This window comes from Bos javanicus, chromosome 16 (assembly GCF_032452875.1).
Source record: "Bos javanicus breed banteng chromosome 16, ARS-OSU_banteng_1.0, whole genome shotgun sequence".
NCBI lineage: Eukaryota > Metazoa > Chordata > Mammalia > Artiodactyla > Bovidae > Bos > Bos javanicus.
In genome coordinates, this window is record NC_083883.1 from 33,860,620 (window position 1) to 33,877,893 (window position 17,274).

A 17,274-nucleotide genomic window follows, 5' to 3' on the forward strand; every position below is an offset into this window, starting at 1 on the left:
GTCAGCAGGTGCAGGTGCGCGCCGGGCTCAGCGGACGCCACTGGCTCCGACGGGCAGTTTCTGAGCGTCATTCTCAGGGCATCTTGTCACAGGCACGGCAGAGCGCCTGTATTTCTCGCAGAACCCTCATGTCACGTGTATTGCACTGTTACAAGTAGCCATTCCCAAGTGACCAAATTCTAGAGAACTACAGTGAAAGTAATACTTGTAGAAGCCATACCCTGATTTCTTAATTTGTACGTCTTCAAGCCACAAAATCAAAGTACGGAGGGAAGATGTAAGACTTGCATCGTTTCTGCTTTCCTTCAAATACATTTTTATTCGATTCCCATTCTTTTGCAATTAAACTCTGTTCTTTACGGCCACCAAGAAAAGTAGAAACTTCAAGAAGTTGAAAATCTTCTTGAGGAGGCAAGACTTACAAGTAAAAAGTTGAATAACAGGGCAGAAAATGGTTTACGAATGTAGAAAACTGCGGAGTGAGGAAGTTAGTACCCTTGTAATTGTCAAGGAAATGTGTTTATTCTTTGCTAACTGAACTGAGACTGGCAAGCCTGTTGCTAACCAACTTGGCAGGAGACCTTTCAACTGGGCAAAATGTGCTCTCACTTTGTTCCAGGTCAGATGGGTAAACCAAGTTGAAAGTATTGTTTAGGCAGTCAGACATACTGAATTACTAATGAAGTAAAAAACAGGAGCACTCGGGATTCCTGAAGCTGAAATACTATTGGAATATCCTATTAGAAACAGTGGTGATATTCTCTACTCTTTCCTCAACCTTTCATGTGCCCATGAGATTGATAACTGAGGTCAAGGCCATTCTATGACAACCAGAGTTTTTTATTCCATGAAATGTATTCTATTTGTGCTTTTGCTGACTTCTGCATCTTTTAGTCTGTTGACAAAAGGCCAAATTTTAGTTGACTTGTTAAAAGATAGGGAGTTTATAAATATTCTTGATAAAGGAAATACACTCTTTAAAAAAAAAACAAACAGGTGGAAAGAAGTACGGGCTTTGCCAACAAACTCAGGGGAAAAAATTGGAAAGAAATATTTGCATTCTCAGAGTTGTTTTTCACCTACTAAAAGTTTAAGGAAAGTAACAGATCTCTGGATAAAAAGACAAAGTAATTAATAGTGTCAACATATTAAATAATAAGTTCATGAGAAAATTAGAACATTAAGATTATCCACAAAAAGTTTAGAAACTCAGTGTAAAGTCACAACTCTAACAAAAGGCTTTACAAAAGGCAGCTACAGGGAGAATAATAGCCCCGGAGATGTGCAGCGGTGGACAATGATGCGTGAAAAGTTATGAACATTGTTGTTTAGATATAAGAATCATCACTAGGATCCATTTAGAGGGCTGAGGACATGTCGATTAAATAGAGATTTAAGGAAGCAAGTTTATAGACCCTTAGTTATTTAAAAGATTTTCTAAATTCATGAAAATGCATGAAATATTCATACACTGTCAATTAATAAAAATTCTAAAGTATTTATTGTGTTCAAGAAAGATACTCTGATGGGATACAGAAGACAACAAAAAAGCATGTGACACTTTCTCTCCTTAGGGTTTAAATTTAGTTGGGAAAGAAATGGCATACATGTGTAAAAATCAGAACCAATGGAAAAACTAAATGACAATATAAGATGTGAATGTCAGAGCTAAATGTGATATTAAATTTTTATAACTGTCTCGTCCCTGGTCTCTGATTGCTGTTGCATTTTCTCTGCCCTTTTTTTATATTAAAAAAAATTTTAGGTGACTTTTTTTGAAGGGTCTTAAACACTGTAAAAACGATACTTGTAATCATGTTTGGAAAGTCATCAGCATACAAATGGTAAATAAATAAGACTGATTTCAGAGGTATCATAATACAGAGTGATAACTTTTTATTGGGCACCAATTGAAACCATAGAAGGTAAGTCACACTATAAAGCACCCTTTCAAGTAAGCCCCTCAAGTAAGGTAAAAAGTAGAGACTGTTTACCTCTATACAACAAGCTTAGCAAATTAGCAAGATCCAGAGCTACTTGACAGAGTTTGAGAGCCAATAATCTTTTTTTTCTCTCCCACAATGGAAAAAAAAGCAGAAAGTATATATAGTCTCTAAACTATTAGAAAAATACAAAATTGCTTTCCTCTGGAGGAATCCTAGTCCTATACAGTTCCAGTTAATCCACACTTTTCTGGGAGTCCTGAAATTCAAAGTAATACCAGTCAATCTAACCACTTATGGTTAGACTTCTTGTCAGAGAAAAAGATGTATGTTTTACTAACGTGCATCTTGACTGATAACAATTTAACACTCTAAAACATTAACATAACCAAATAAAATTTAATTTGATGAGCAACTCCATAAAGTGAATGTCTGATTTTTAAATATGAACCACAGGTCGAATCTCGGGGGGGAAAAAAAAAATCAGTGTTCTTATTACACTTTATGCAATAGGCCATGTTGAAAAGGTTATCTGTGAAATTAATTTTTGAATATTGACTTTTTATAAGCTTCAAGTATAATTGGAATTTTTTCTTAAAAAAATAGGGAAGCAAGCATTAATAATAAAAGAACAGGTACTCCAACATGTAATGTTTTAAATATCAGAACTATAAAGTGTGACAAAATGTGGGTAGAAATTAACCTGGTTTTGAATCTAGAGGAAAAAATACACTACAATGAAGAAGTTGTTGAAGCTTCTGTTAAGCCCACTTTCAATATCATAGTACACATTAAACTCTGTTAGCTTATTTCGAACCTCTCTCTCCCTCTGTCTCTCTCATTCTCTTCTTGCTTTTAGAAATGAACAGGTTGAAATGGCATAAAGAGAAGACACAAGCACACCTGAGACGATTGTAAAAAAAAAAAAAAGCAAACTGCAACACTCACCACTATAATGAAATGAAGGAGCATATTTCCTAAAGCATAGTTTGTATACATACACATATATAAAATAATCCCTAGCACATTATATACCAAATCATTTCTTGGGCTATAGATTCTACAGTACTTGAATCTATTAAATTCCTGAACTATGACAAGTCATAAATAGATAATTTATCCTGATTCTTAGCCCTAATAACAGAAATGTTATCAAAAACACTTGAGAAAAGATCCTTAGCAGATTCACACAGGGCGTTGGGAATAGACCCCCTATACTGGAAGCAGAGTGAACCTACACCAGTAATTCAAACCTGTTTGAGGTCTGTTAAATGGCAGAGAGGAACAAAAGATACAGCCTTCCCAGAACTGTTTTTCCTGTATAGCCAGTTTTCAGTTGCTTACTGTAAATCAGGGCTTTTACATGACCACCATAAATCCAGACAGCATAATGGCTGAAGGAGGCTGATAGCTCAGGCTTGGTTGAGACCAAGACTGGCCACTTCAAAGAACTTAGAAAGCAAGCAGAGTCACCCAACCCACACCCCTTTTCCTCTTTCTCTCTCTCTCTCCCTCCATCCCTCCATTAAATACATTATGCCTTATGCATATATGAGAGGAAAAAAGGCATGTAGTGACACTTTTTGTAGTTCACTTAGTGCTAAAATGCATTCATTATTCTACTGGTACGTGATCCCAGGTAGTGTTCCAACCCCAGGTTGGCTGTCTTCCTTCCTACACAGAATGCCTTCCTGCCATCCACTGATGTGAGCTCAGTCAGTTAAAAAATACTTAAATACTATCCTAAACAAAATAAATTTGTATAGACAAGTCTACCACCCTTAAGAAAATCCACAGTTCCTCCAGAATCCAAATGTTAGAATTGTTCTATTGTTTTGGAAGTTATATTAATTAAAAGATGCATTCATTTTATCTGTGGATTTTTTAGATTTAATTTTAAAAAATAATCTGAAGAAACATGACTTTTCCAGATGAACAGATTCTGTTAAAGAAAGATTGAATGTGAACCCATGATATTCAGGCCCCATTTTTAAAATAACATAAATCTTTGAGTAGTGATTGTTCTCAAATTCTGTAAAATATATAGAGAGTGAGGTAATTTGTTTTTGTCAAAATTAAAGAATAAAAGTTCCAGATGTTTAAATGTTCTTGATTATATTCAGTTGCTCAAATTTGGGTGCAAATGAACTCAGAAAAAGTTAAGTAAGAGAGATTACCAGAATTGGCACCACATTCCTACTATATGACAAGTGGTGTGTTTCTGACCAAAAGACAGAAATTTCTGTCTGCATCCCAAAACAAGGATCAATTTTTCCTTCTTTTTAGGCCTGCTCCACCCTCAAAAGCAGAACATTCTTGGACTTGAAATTGGCAGAAAGAAAATGATATATCCAAATATTATTTACTGAGAACTGGCAAATACATAGGAGAAATATGGAGCTTCCCCCTTCATATTTAGGACTTCATTATACATAAAAGTCATTCTGAAGCCACTGGACAAAGATAGCATCTCATTTTTCATTCATGGCTAATAAGTGCATACAAACCCTATCAGAATAATATAAAATTGTCCTAATAAAACCCTTCCTTGTAAAGAAATTCTTATGAACTTAACACAAAAGTCTTGATACATACCGAATTCAAACTATTCCTGGTAATAAGAGCAGACAGAAGGTTAAATCTCACTCCAGAAATTTACTTCGCCCTTAGCGATAACATGCAACTCAGGAAGTTACTTCCCTTACAAAGAACTAGCATTTATGCTTAAGACTAAAATGATTATTTTTAAAGTACCCATTTTACAATGCAAATGTGTATCTAAATTAAACTCAGCAGAAAAAAAAAAAAGCATTTTGAGTTGAAGCTGCAGTAATGACTTTATGGGAGACAATAGGAAAAGCGGTTCTTGAATATGAACTCAGAAACAGATTTCAAATTCCTTCTAGGTGTCATAAAGATTTCCTTGTTCCTCTGACTCTATACCTTAATGTTTTGGCACATGTTTAACTGAGAACCCATTGCTCTGAAATTGTTTTGGAAAACTAAGGCAGTTCAGTAAGATCATAGCAAAAGGAAAAAAAGAGGGTAAAAACCTGACAGCTGATCTACTTGCCAAACCATGCCTTAGCACTTGCAACATGGAACAGATGCAGAGGCTTTGACTAAAGAAGAACAGCAACAAAAGTCTTTGTAACAAAGACACATGCACAGGAGAGCATTTTAGACATAGACAAATGACAGAGACAAGCAATCTAAGGAACAATAACCTTAGAAAGGAGAGGTAGGGTGTAAAAGGAACGTGAGAAGGCGGTGGCAGTAGAGAAGCATGATTGAAGAGAGGTGGAAAGAAGGAACAGTCCCCACAGGAAGTGTGTGGTACAGGCCTGGGTGGTGGAGATGGTGCCGGTGGAGGTGGGGGCAGCAGAAATGTGAATACAACCAAGAGGTCAACATTTCTTCCTGGACTCCGCTGATCCTATGCCAGCATTATTTGTTAAATCATATTTTGCCCATTGTCCTTAAATAATGCTATATGAAATATCTAGCCCCAAAATAAAGAGGATAGAATACACTTGGTATTTAACTCAACAGACATTGAAAGAAGTTATTAGTCACTCAGTCATGTCTGACTCTGTGCGACCCCTTTGGACTGTAGCCCACCAGTTTCCTCTGTCCATGGGATTTCCCAGGCAGGAATACCGGAGTGGATTGCCATTTCCTTCTCCATGGGATTTTCCCGACCCAGGGATTGAACCCAGGTCTCCTGTATTGCAGCCAGATTCTTTACCATCTGAGCCACCAGGGAAGCCCAGACATTGAGTTGCCACAATCAAGGCAGCTGTGTGTGTGTGTGTGTGTGTGTGTGTGTGTGTGTGTGTGTGCTCATGCACCCTCATGTGCATCTAGATCATTGGTTTGGTCTGTTTTTCTGATGAGATACCTGCTTGGTATAAACCAAGTTTTCTTAATACAGGGTTAGAACTTCATAGCACTCTCATTACATAGATTTAGGTTGATCTTACAAAAAATTGTGGGAGTGTACAGACATTTAATTGAGAAATACAACCTATTCATTAACCTAACTAATCATACTTCATTCATTCAACAGTCATAACATACATGGGGCCTGGTATCAGGCATATCAGCCCAGACACAGCCCGTATAAAACATCTGACCTGCATCATAACCAGGTGCAGAAATTAGCAATGGAAAAAAAGAGGGTTGAATGACTTCAATAAAGAAAAAAATTCTCATGATCTAAGATACTGACTCTATTTTTGTTTACTATCTTCCTTGACGAGAACACCTCCAGGATGAGAACTTCTATGACATTAATAACTGTACCTTTAAAGCACCTGAATGGCACATAATAAGAGTTCAAGAAAGATTTATAGGCAGGAAAGGAGGGATGGAGGGGACAAGGAAGGGAGGAAGGGAGAGATGGAAAGAAATGGCTTATAACCGCATTTTTCCAGAGGCTGGAGGAAATAATAGTGTTCAACTGTTCCCTTCAACGTCAGGAAAAGCTTGTTCCACGGACTACCGGGAAAATGTCCATTTACTTTCTTAGAGGTACACTAACCCAGTATAGAAATAACCCAGGAGGATGTGGTAGACCTTACTCTTGGTAGAATCATAGCAGTTCTCCAGCACAGGTAAAGGGTATTCCATCTGTGAGGCATTTTAGAAGTGAGTTACTCCTCAACACATCTCTTCCAGACATGGGATGTGTTGTCATTTTTGTTACTTGGAGGAGAATATTGATACAGAATGGCTTATCCGAGGCCTCAAATTAAGACGGACACATTTCAGGGCGAGTCAATTCCTAGGGTCACTTCTCTTCAGTGAAACTAAAAGAAAAACCTCCCCTGTTTTTAAACAAATTTAAATCTACTCGCTTTGAAAAAATACAACCTATCAGGTCTTTCTCCTTAATGAAAAAGTCCATTATCTCAATTGAACCATACGGACAAGCTAAAAATATAGCGAACAAAGTTATTTCTGACTTTTCAAGTGTAGCTTCAACTAAAGACATATGCCATTGGTGGATATAAATGAAGATGCCTCCAAGGAAGAGATGTTTTCCCTTCTGGACATCCTATTAAGACAGTAGGGTCCTAATAACAGTAAATCTGGTTCAGAGATATCTATAAAACTGTTTATATGGGTGCATCCTGTGACTATGAAAGATACAAGATTATATTTTCATTTGCATGGTTTGCTGGGTTTTATTTGGCAGATACAATAACACAGGCTACGCAGAGCCCATAAAACAAAGTGAGAACAGCAGCTCATTTGGTGGCAGAACGTAATAGTTATGGCTAAAGGGCTTACATAATTCGTCTCAAACCCTTATGTCTATATTTACTGTTGTTTAAATGAAAATCAAGTTCTCATGGCCATAAGGAGGGATCTGGTTAGAAACTGGGTTGAGATCCTTTCTCCTTACACAGCTTCTGAGACAATCAGTCATCAACACTTAAAAACAGCTAGAGAAATATCCAAGAATAAGCAATAGGTTACCTAAGCACATTAATACTTTATGTCTCCAATCCCGCTTCTCTAAACAACTCTGAAACTCCCACAGAATGACAGTGAGTGGAGAGAGAGGCCCTGTTCTTTATCCTGACTCAGAACTCCTAGTTAGACTCAGGGAAGCCTCAGAGAAATTGTAAGCCATAAGAAATAATATTTAGCTTTCAGATGATGTTTAGTGCAAGATAATACTTTGTGGGGGAGGGGATCCAGCAAAAGGAGGGCAATATAAAAGCAAGGTTGAGGCATGTGTCATTTAATATTATTAAAAGTACCTCTATTAGATCATATTTCTAAAATAAGATTTTTAAATTCAGGATTTTTAATCACTTTACTCATGTTTTGTTGTAGGAATGAAAACTTTGGCTCTCAATTGTGACTGCTCATTGCAAAAGACTGCAGATTTTTCTGTTTTGGGGAATGATGTTTGGTTTTGTTTTTTTTTTTAAATAGGATCTGAAATATAGTTTGTTAAAGAGAAGTTTTTACCATATTATCAAATGTATTTTAGATAAATTTTAAAAATATCAATGATTATCACACCAATTTCATGAAAATGGAGCTATATGACTTGGAACAGCTGTGTAAAATAACATAGCTTTGTTCTCTGCAGATCTCATAGAGGTAGTATATATAAATATTGATATGTACACATACGTTTTATAATGTTCATTATAATTACATGCCATCCAGTTAGATAGAAATGTTTAATATTTCTGGGTTATTGAAATATTTGTAATTAAGGTGGTCTTGAAAATAAAAGAATTAACTCAATCATTTTAAGTGAATAGCTCACCTTCTCCATCTAAGTTGCAAAAGTATGAAAATAAATAAAAACATGTGGCCTAAATTTTACCCACCATGAGCAAGTAGCTATTTTTGAAACTGGGTTACTCCTCTTGATTTTAAAAATTCTTTGTTATTTTTAAGGGAATTAATATGATTATTAAAAGTGATCAGGTCTCACTTTCCAGATTTGAAAATTTTATGCCATTTAGGTTGTCACTACATATATACATGCACCAATCTGGAGGGGAAAGATGATTTTTTTTAAGTTATTCTAAACCAGTACTAAATGCAAGTAAATAATTCATTTTCTATGTAATAAGAGAATTGATAGACTTAATCTTGCTTTGGTATAAGCCCACACAGTTTGTGTGTGTGCGCACACACACACACACGTGCACAAGCATAGATTTAATTGCATATTCCTCAAGTTTAACAGGAAACAACTACAAGGAAAAAAAGAAACATTAAAAACAAATAAGATATTATACATTTTCATTTGAAATTAAAATGTCATTGTCATAAACATAACCTTGTGTATTTACTTTTGTTGGGGAGATGATTCATCACTAATCTATATTCATCTTTCAATCAGTTGATTTTCATGGCCTTGTAGTGGCTGCAGGGAAAATCTGACAAGTAGAAAGGAAAATAAGTGGTAAGCTAACCCTGATTAAGAGAATTTCAAAAAGAAAGAAAAGATCCAAAGGAGAGAAAAACAAAGAAAGGAGAATGGAGAGAACCAAATAAAATTAGGGAAAGTTTTAGGAATAAGACAATTATGCAAGTTTGTGGTTAATTCATTTTTCCCAATATATAATTTTTATTTGAAAAGTTATCCTTTATTATTTTAATCTAAAAGAAAAATCTCCCTTTACTAAACTAAAAACAACCACTTACTGCTTTGTACACTAGCGTAGTCAAATTCTAAAATCTTGGCAGCTGAAAGGGCTCTGCTGCTTTGGATTGCCACTCCACTGAGAGGTGTGTGGACTTCTGAAACAGGAGAGAAACGAGTAAGAAAACAAAACAAAGTTTTCCGTTCAAAGGCATTCCAGCATGAAGAAGCATCACTTTCTGAACTGCCTGTTATCAAGGCAACTAGATGTTAGTTTGGTCCAGATTCTGCTATCCTAGGTGGGTGAAAGGATTGATTTGTGCTTTTCTCCCATCTCCATGCTATATGCCTTCAAACTTCACCTCATCACAAATATTTTTCTTTTCAGTCTTTTATTTTTGAATTCTTAAAGCATATTATTATTATTATTTTTAGTATTGCAATCTCCAATAGTCCTTATTTTCACTCAAAATTACAATACAGGGGACTATGGCCAATGCTACACAGATGGCCAAACAGATAATAAAGACTCAGTTCATGAATAATATCCACTCAGAAAGAGGACAAAAGCAACAGGAAAAAAGAGCCCAAATTGGACAAAATGTGCATGCTATATTTAAAAAAACACACACGCAGTCATTGTCAGAGATCATTAAGGGTGCCCTGTAGTTTTAATAATATGCCAGTGGCACCAATTTGATGTGACTGTTTGCTCTTATAGTCAATAAAAAAAGTCATAACTGCTATCGAATTTAAATTTAATTTATTTTCTACACAGCCTTTTCTGTTTTCCTTGTTTTTTTCTTTTATAACATTAACACTTTTTTTGTTAAAAAATGTGTGAAAGATTAATTTGTAGAATGAGGGGAGCTGTGGGTGCACAGCACAGGACAGATGGCGTGGGTGGGACGTGACAGTTTTCGTCTGTGGCATCATTTTGTTGTTGCTATTGCAAGTGAGCAAAATACAGCTACCGCCACCACGATCGTTTCTTGGAAGACCCTCTTCCAAGGTGTGCTGCTTTTCTTCATGTCCAGGCCTGCCACGTGGGGACTCAGCCACCCTCTACCCTGTAATCAGCCTGCTCATGACCATTGTTAGTCAGCCGGAGAGCCCTGGAATTTTAAAATTGCATTTATATAGAATTCCAGGGGACTTTGGGATACAACAAAATGAAATATACTCTTTCTTGGTGAGCTGACTGTTTTGAAATGAGTTAATGATCTGTCTTCTCTGAGAGCCTGTATTGTAAACCCAAACACACGAAACTATAGATGTAGAAAAAGAATGATTTTTTCTTTTAAGGAGAAAATGTGTTTTTGGTTGTTTTTTTTTTTTTTTTTTTTTTTGGTCCCAGTCTAAAATTCACACTCACACACAATTACATTCAAGGGGAGGGAAAAACTGCAGATTTATATTCAAACTTTCGATTTTTACCTTGGAACAGCCCTAATTTACACATAAGTGTTGTAGGAGTTCACTATTGTAAAGGTTCTTATCGAAGAATAAAGCAATTACCACAGAAAATCACTGTCATATGGCACACACAGACATTCTGAGAAAAAGTAAAACTTTGAGAAGGAGGAAAAGGGGAATTCAGGACAGCATGTGGGAGGGAAGATGTGAGTTCTTTTTATGCACAAAGAGATCCATTAACAATATCTTTATCAGTTTCCTTCTTCCTTGTTAACTGAACCGACTTGCAATGCCCAGAATATGTGAATGTGATTGCAATTAAAAGACGGGGGAGTAAATAAGGGAGCGCAAATGAACATGGTTGGTGGTTAATTCACGGCAAGACAAAATTTGCTGAAGAAAAATGTTAAAACCTTTCCCTCAAACTAGTGCTTCTGTCAGAGGAAGGCAAAATGGTCCACGAAAGGATGTTAGCAGCCATGGAGTGGAACGTGTAATTCTTCTGCAGTCATGAGGCTGCTTCAGACTTGAGATTAATGTATTCTGATGGGTAGGATACTGATATTCGTGTCATTTTATAGTATTATGTTATTTTCATAATTCAACTGTAGGCTTTCTCAGGGAGATTTCTCCACATCAGGCAGCCCTCCACAAGTGTACTTCATTGGCAATTAGCACTATGGGGTCAAGGGTATGGGGAGGGGCCGTAGTGGAGGCAGCATGACAGAGTGGTTACTAGTGTGGGGTTTGGGGGCAGACCATTTGCACCGGATGTCTGGCTGCCCCTAGCTTTGTAACTGTAACTAAGTTACTTTAATGTGTCCAAGCCTTAGTATGTTTTAAAAACATGTAATAAAAACAGAGATAACAATAATACCACGTACCTTCACTATAGAGCTAGTGGGGGGATTAAAGAGATCTTTGTAAAGCATCTGGACAGCACCTGGCAGGCAGTTAATTAGTCCTCATTTCCTAGGAGTCCCTTTTTGGACTTTCCCAGCACCTCATGCCCAAGGGTACACAAAACTTCAAATCTTTGGTGTGAAACATTTCTTCCTGTGTTTCATCAGGAGGTAGTAGGGGGAAAATACAGTTTGGGGATATACATGGGTGCATGGGGAATGAGGAAGAAGTGGATACGATTTGAAAACCAAATATACAGGGACTTCCCTGGTGGTCCTGCATAGTTAAGACTTCACCTTTCGATGCAGGGGGTGCAGGTTTGATTCCTGGTCAGGATGCTAAGATCCCACATGCCATGCAACCAAAAAACCAAAACACATAACAGAAGCAGTATTGTAACAAATTCAGTAAAAACTTAAAAATGGTCCACATAAAAAAAAATATCTTAAAAACCCCCACAAATACACAGTGTTACATGGGGGAAGAGTGTCACCAATGTCACAGGAAATCCAGGGGAAATCTGGTGTATGTGTCATTTGCCTGTAAAATAGAATACACAGAAAGGAAATGTGATGATAAAAGGTGTCCACTGCATATCTAATTTCAAGAGTTATCTATTTTATATGTATTTGTTCTGCCAGACTTTCTCCACGATTTAGTATAGTAGTGGCAATCTAGAAACGGAGGCCAGCAAGTTCTTGTTGTTCCTCAAACACATGTACAGACATAAACAGACTCAGAAAAGAGAGTTTCTACCCATAAATCAGTATCACAACAATAGCACTGCTGGTATTGAAACAACTGAAACAATTGCAGAGCTTGTTACTTTTATGTGCATGTAATTACTCATTCCTGTGCATCTTTATACACAAATGTAAAGAATCCTCATTCTTCCATTGTTGTCTGATGCAGTTATGTTTCTGTCCAAAGTGTTGGAGAATAGTTAACTCGCTGACTTCAGAGGAATTCTGATGTGCTGAGATTAGGGTGGAAATGATAAACTGTATGGACCTCATATTCTTAAAATATATTGAAAAATTATGCATATGTACACAGATGTATATCTAGAATTGCATTTTGTGCAAGTCAATTCTTCCTTCACAGTAAGAAGCTTGTACTTATTAAAGGTAGTAAAGATTTTTGGAGGTCTATCCCAACAGCTGTTCTTCCTTTTTTCTTTAGCAATAAAACTCTCAACTTTTACTAGGTACCTGGCAGCTCAAAATGAAAACTACATTTTCCAGCATCGTTTGCAGCTACATCCATCTATGTGAAAGTTTGGGACAATAAAATATAAGTAAAAGTGCTTTGTGGCAGTTTATAAGAAGCCCCTTATAAAAAAATAGCCATTCTCTCTTTTGACCCCTTTCTTCTTTGTCCCTTTCTATTGTTTGGAAAGTGGATGTGATTGTTGGCGCTCAGGTTGATATAACGGGCCATGAAAATGAGAGCCACACTACAGGGAGGGTGTAGAGGTGAGCTGGAGAAGCTTCTGAATTTAATGATTTGATAAAGTAAGCATATCACCCCATGACTGCTTACTTCTCAACTTTGTTTCTATAAGACAGAAATCATGTTTATCTTGCCTAAGGTCTGATTATTGAGAGTTTCTTCACATGCAGCTGGATCTTATTCTCACTGATGCTTTATGTATGCCTTTTCCTAAGGCACCATGGAAGGTAGGATGTATATTGAAAGAACCAATTCCCCAACTACATTGGCTTAATTTTTAATCTTTAAATCTTCTTTTTTTTTTCTTTTTTTTTAAATTTTATTTTATTTTTAAACTTTACATAATTGTATTAGTTTTGCAAATATCAAAATGAATCCATCACAGTATACATGTGCTCCCCATCCTGAACCCTCCTCCCTCCTCCTTCCCCATACCATCCCTCTGGGTTGTCCCAGTGCACTAGCCCCAAGCATCCAGTATCGTGCATTGAACCTGGACTGGCATCTCGTTTCATACATGATATTTTACATGTTTCAATGCCATTCTCCCAAATCTTCCCACCCTCTCCCTCTCCCACAGAGTCCATAAGACTGTTCCATACATCAGTGTCTCTTTTGCTGTCTCGTATACAGGGTTATTGTTATCATCTTTCTAAATTCCATATATATGCGTTAGTATACTGTATTGGTGTTTTTCCTTCTGGCTTACTTCACTCTGTATAATAGGTCCCAGTTTCATCCACCTCATTAGAACTGATTCAAATGTATTCTTTTTAATGGCTGAGTAATACTCCATTGTGTATATGTACCACAGCTTTCTTATCCATTCATCTGCTGATGGACATCTAGGTTGCTTCCATGTCCTGGCTATTATAAACAGTGCTGCGATGAACATTGGGGTACACGTGTCTCTTTCCCTTCTGGTTTCCTCAGTGTGTATGCCCAGCAGTGGGATTGCTGGATCATTGGCTTAATTTTTAAAAAGTTAATTTCTGACATAGTAGTGTACTGTGGACTGGTGGGGCTGGAGGACAGACATGGAACCCCTGTTCCATGCAGGTATTCTGACACCAAGGCTTTTTCTATCTTAACCACCAAAGCCTGTGCGATTGTCTATACATGGTCTCCCTTGACTCAACAGAATAGAAAGAGAGTGTGTAGGATCAGACATAGGAAATTTTTAATGGTATAAGCCTGGAGTGGCACTTGACACTTACACTCACATTCCATTAGCTAGAACTCAAATGGTCCGAAACTAACTACAAGAGAGCCAGAAATGTAATTTATCTGTGTTCCCAGGAAGAAGAGAAGAAACAAGAGCACTAGCTCTGCCTTTACCTAAAAAATACACAGAAAATAAAGCTTCCAATATCCCCACTTCTGACTTACATTCTAGAGGCCAAATTAAACAAGGACTACACAGTTGATTGTGTAGCAAAATATCCTTCAGAGGTCATTTTGATGTTGAAACATCTGAGTCAAAGATTTCTGATTATGGAAGATGAGTTCCGCAAACAGTGAAGCTTCATTCACAAGCCCTGGCCACTACTGTTCTTTTGATTCCTTTTATTGCTCTTTCTCCTTCCTAGTTCAAGTGCTTTTCTTGTGATGAGGGGGTAATTCTTTAACATCTATGGAAGACGTTAAGGAAAGTCTCCATAGGCTTTGTATTGCTGGGCAAAACAGTTAAACATGCATTTTAAGTGATGGTCTGGGAATATGATGCCGGAGATAACAATGGATCGTTAAGGCAGAGCCTCTCCATTTCCTCTTACACTGCTGTTGTATATTTTGTAGGCTTTGTGGTTATGTGCTAACTGATATTTGTGTAAAAGAAGATCATTTAGGATATTTTTAATATGATTAGACCCTCCAAAAACATATTGAGAGAGAGATGTTAGATAGATAAATAGATAGATCGATAAGGCTAGGTGAGTGGGTGGGCAGGTAAGTATGTGGACAGATGAATAGATATACAGAAAAAAAAACCTCTTTTTCCTTGGAAGATTAATCAAGATGGTTTTACTGAACCAACATTTTCCTCAAATTCTGGGTAATTATTTATGATAACTCATTTGAGGGAAATGGTTGGGATACAGAATAATAGATTCAAGAGGAATAAAGTCCAAGATCCCTTTTCTTAAGAATTGCTAGTCGTGGCCTGCGTAATAGGCTTCCAAGTTGGCACTAGTGATAAAGAACCTGTCTGGGTTTGATTCCTGGGTCGGGAAGATCCCCTGGAGGAAGACATGGCAACCCACTCCAGTATTCTTGCCTGGAGAATCCCATGGACAGAAGAGCCTGACGGGCTACAGTCCATGGGGTCACACAGGGTCGGACACAACAGAAGCGACTTAACTTGCAAAGCCTGCATAATAGGACAAATTAGTACATCACACTTTATTTTGAAAATCCTTTAAAAATTTTTTTATTATAAGTTTGAAACTTCCTTTTCTAGAACTGCCGTCAAGATGTTATTACTATAAATTATTATTTCCTTTCATGGTTTGATTTTGTAGTTCAGCTCTCTTCCAGGGGTGTGAGGCATTTGATAGGCAGAAGGTAAATTTTAGAGTATCTGTCTATTTCCCGGGTGAAATACAAAGACATTTTAATGGTTTGGATTGTTTTCTGGAAACATCAGGGTGAATTTTGAATTTTTGTGGTAACAGAAGAAATCTGAAGCATTGATGTTCATAGAGAATAAGACAGGAAATTGGTACAAAAATGCTTCTATAAAACCAGGAAGTTAACTTTAAGTTAACAATGAAAAGACTTTTTATCGATTTCTGTATGTTTCAGGGAAGCGGGTTTAGAATAACACATCTAACAAGCCCAGCACATAGTAGGCATGCAAATAGATTTTGAATGAATGTACAATGTATGAATGCCTAGATCCCCAGAGTTCTAGGAGAATAGAGAAACAAGAGTTGGGGTAATCTCCGCCTTCAGTGAGAAATGAGAGGCCCTCCAAGGATACCCGGTCCTGCAAGCCCAGCAGGAAGCACTCCCAGATAAATGGAACTCCAGCATCTCTAACATGATGCAGTGAGGAAAGTTTCTGGTGTGAATAGAGTGAACATTCCACTCTTATCTACCACAAGGAAATCACCAAGCATTTGCCAAGGTTTTGTGGCTTATGGAAGGAGAGATTTCTCGGCTCTAAACCTCTGAGGTTTAGGAAAACCATCAGGAATTCTTCAGCCTTCTGGTTCTTTTTGGTGTGGAGCCAGAACTGAACTAATCTTTTTTCCCTCAAATCCTTTCCCGCATATTCAGGTTTAAAAATCTGGCTACAGGCATAGGTCACTAATTCACAATGTTTAGTACTCATTAAACTATCTAGGGGCTTTTCCCAAAATACTGTCACCAGGGTTCCACCTCAGACTTACTGAATCCAAATCTCCAAGAGGGTCTGGACATGAGATCTGGGTGTGTATGCCTTAAAAAAGCCTTCCCTGTTGAGTCTGTTACTTGTCAAAGACTGCAAAACCCTGGTCTGCCTCACCTCTGTAGTTAAATGAAACTCAGCATTAATTGGGGTTTTGAATGCAATTGTCACAGCTTTTGGTCACCAGCTTGATATAAAAGGACTAAATCCATTTTCTTACTCATCAGTGATTGTGATGATGAGCAAAATGCGAACCTTGTTGCACTCTCTACCTCCACCTCTAAGGGACATCTTCATAATATTGTACCATTGTGTAAAACACTTACCACTTACCTATCTAACTCCTAACCATTTGGACTACGTTCTTATGAACATATGAGCACTAGAAAAAAGAAAGATTGAATACATGTAGGTGGACTATTAACGATTATAAAACCCTAACTAACAGTCTGGATACTCAAATTTAATACTATTAAAATAATTAATGCACTTCATCGTATGTAAATAAGATACAAGAGTATGATGAAATATGATTTTCTTCATTTAGAAAATCAAGAAAGTAGGTTATATCTAGTTAAAAGCAATCTGCTTTATAACCAAAGATACTTTCAAACAAGAAGCCAAAGTCTAAATAGTGGATTGCGATTATGAGAGTATTAACCAAAGATACTTTCAAACAAGAAGCCAAAGTCTAAATAAATAGTGGATTGCGATTATGAGAGCATCAAATAACAAAAAAAAAGAGGGGGGGATCTCCATCGCCATTTTCCAGGATCCTTTTATTATTGCCAGCACTATAATAAATTGCAGAAAGAAAGGGAAAAGGACTACCTGGGATTAATGTTGCAGGGCAGTTTTTTATTTAGCTTGCTGTCTTTTTGAAACACTGATTTCCATCTATTTTGAGTCTTTTGATATAGATCAGTTAAACTTGAATGAACAGAGTCTTCTTGTGTAGTTTGCCTTATCCTAACAACAAGAATGGAGTGTGCTTTTTTCCCCTTCAATAGTTTATAAATAGTCCATAGAAAAGGGCCCATTACCTTCTT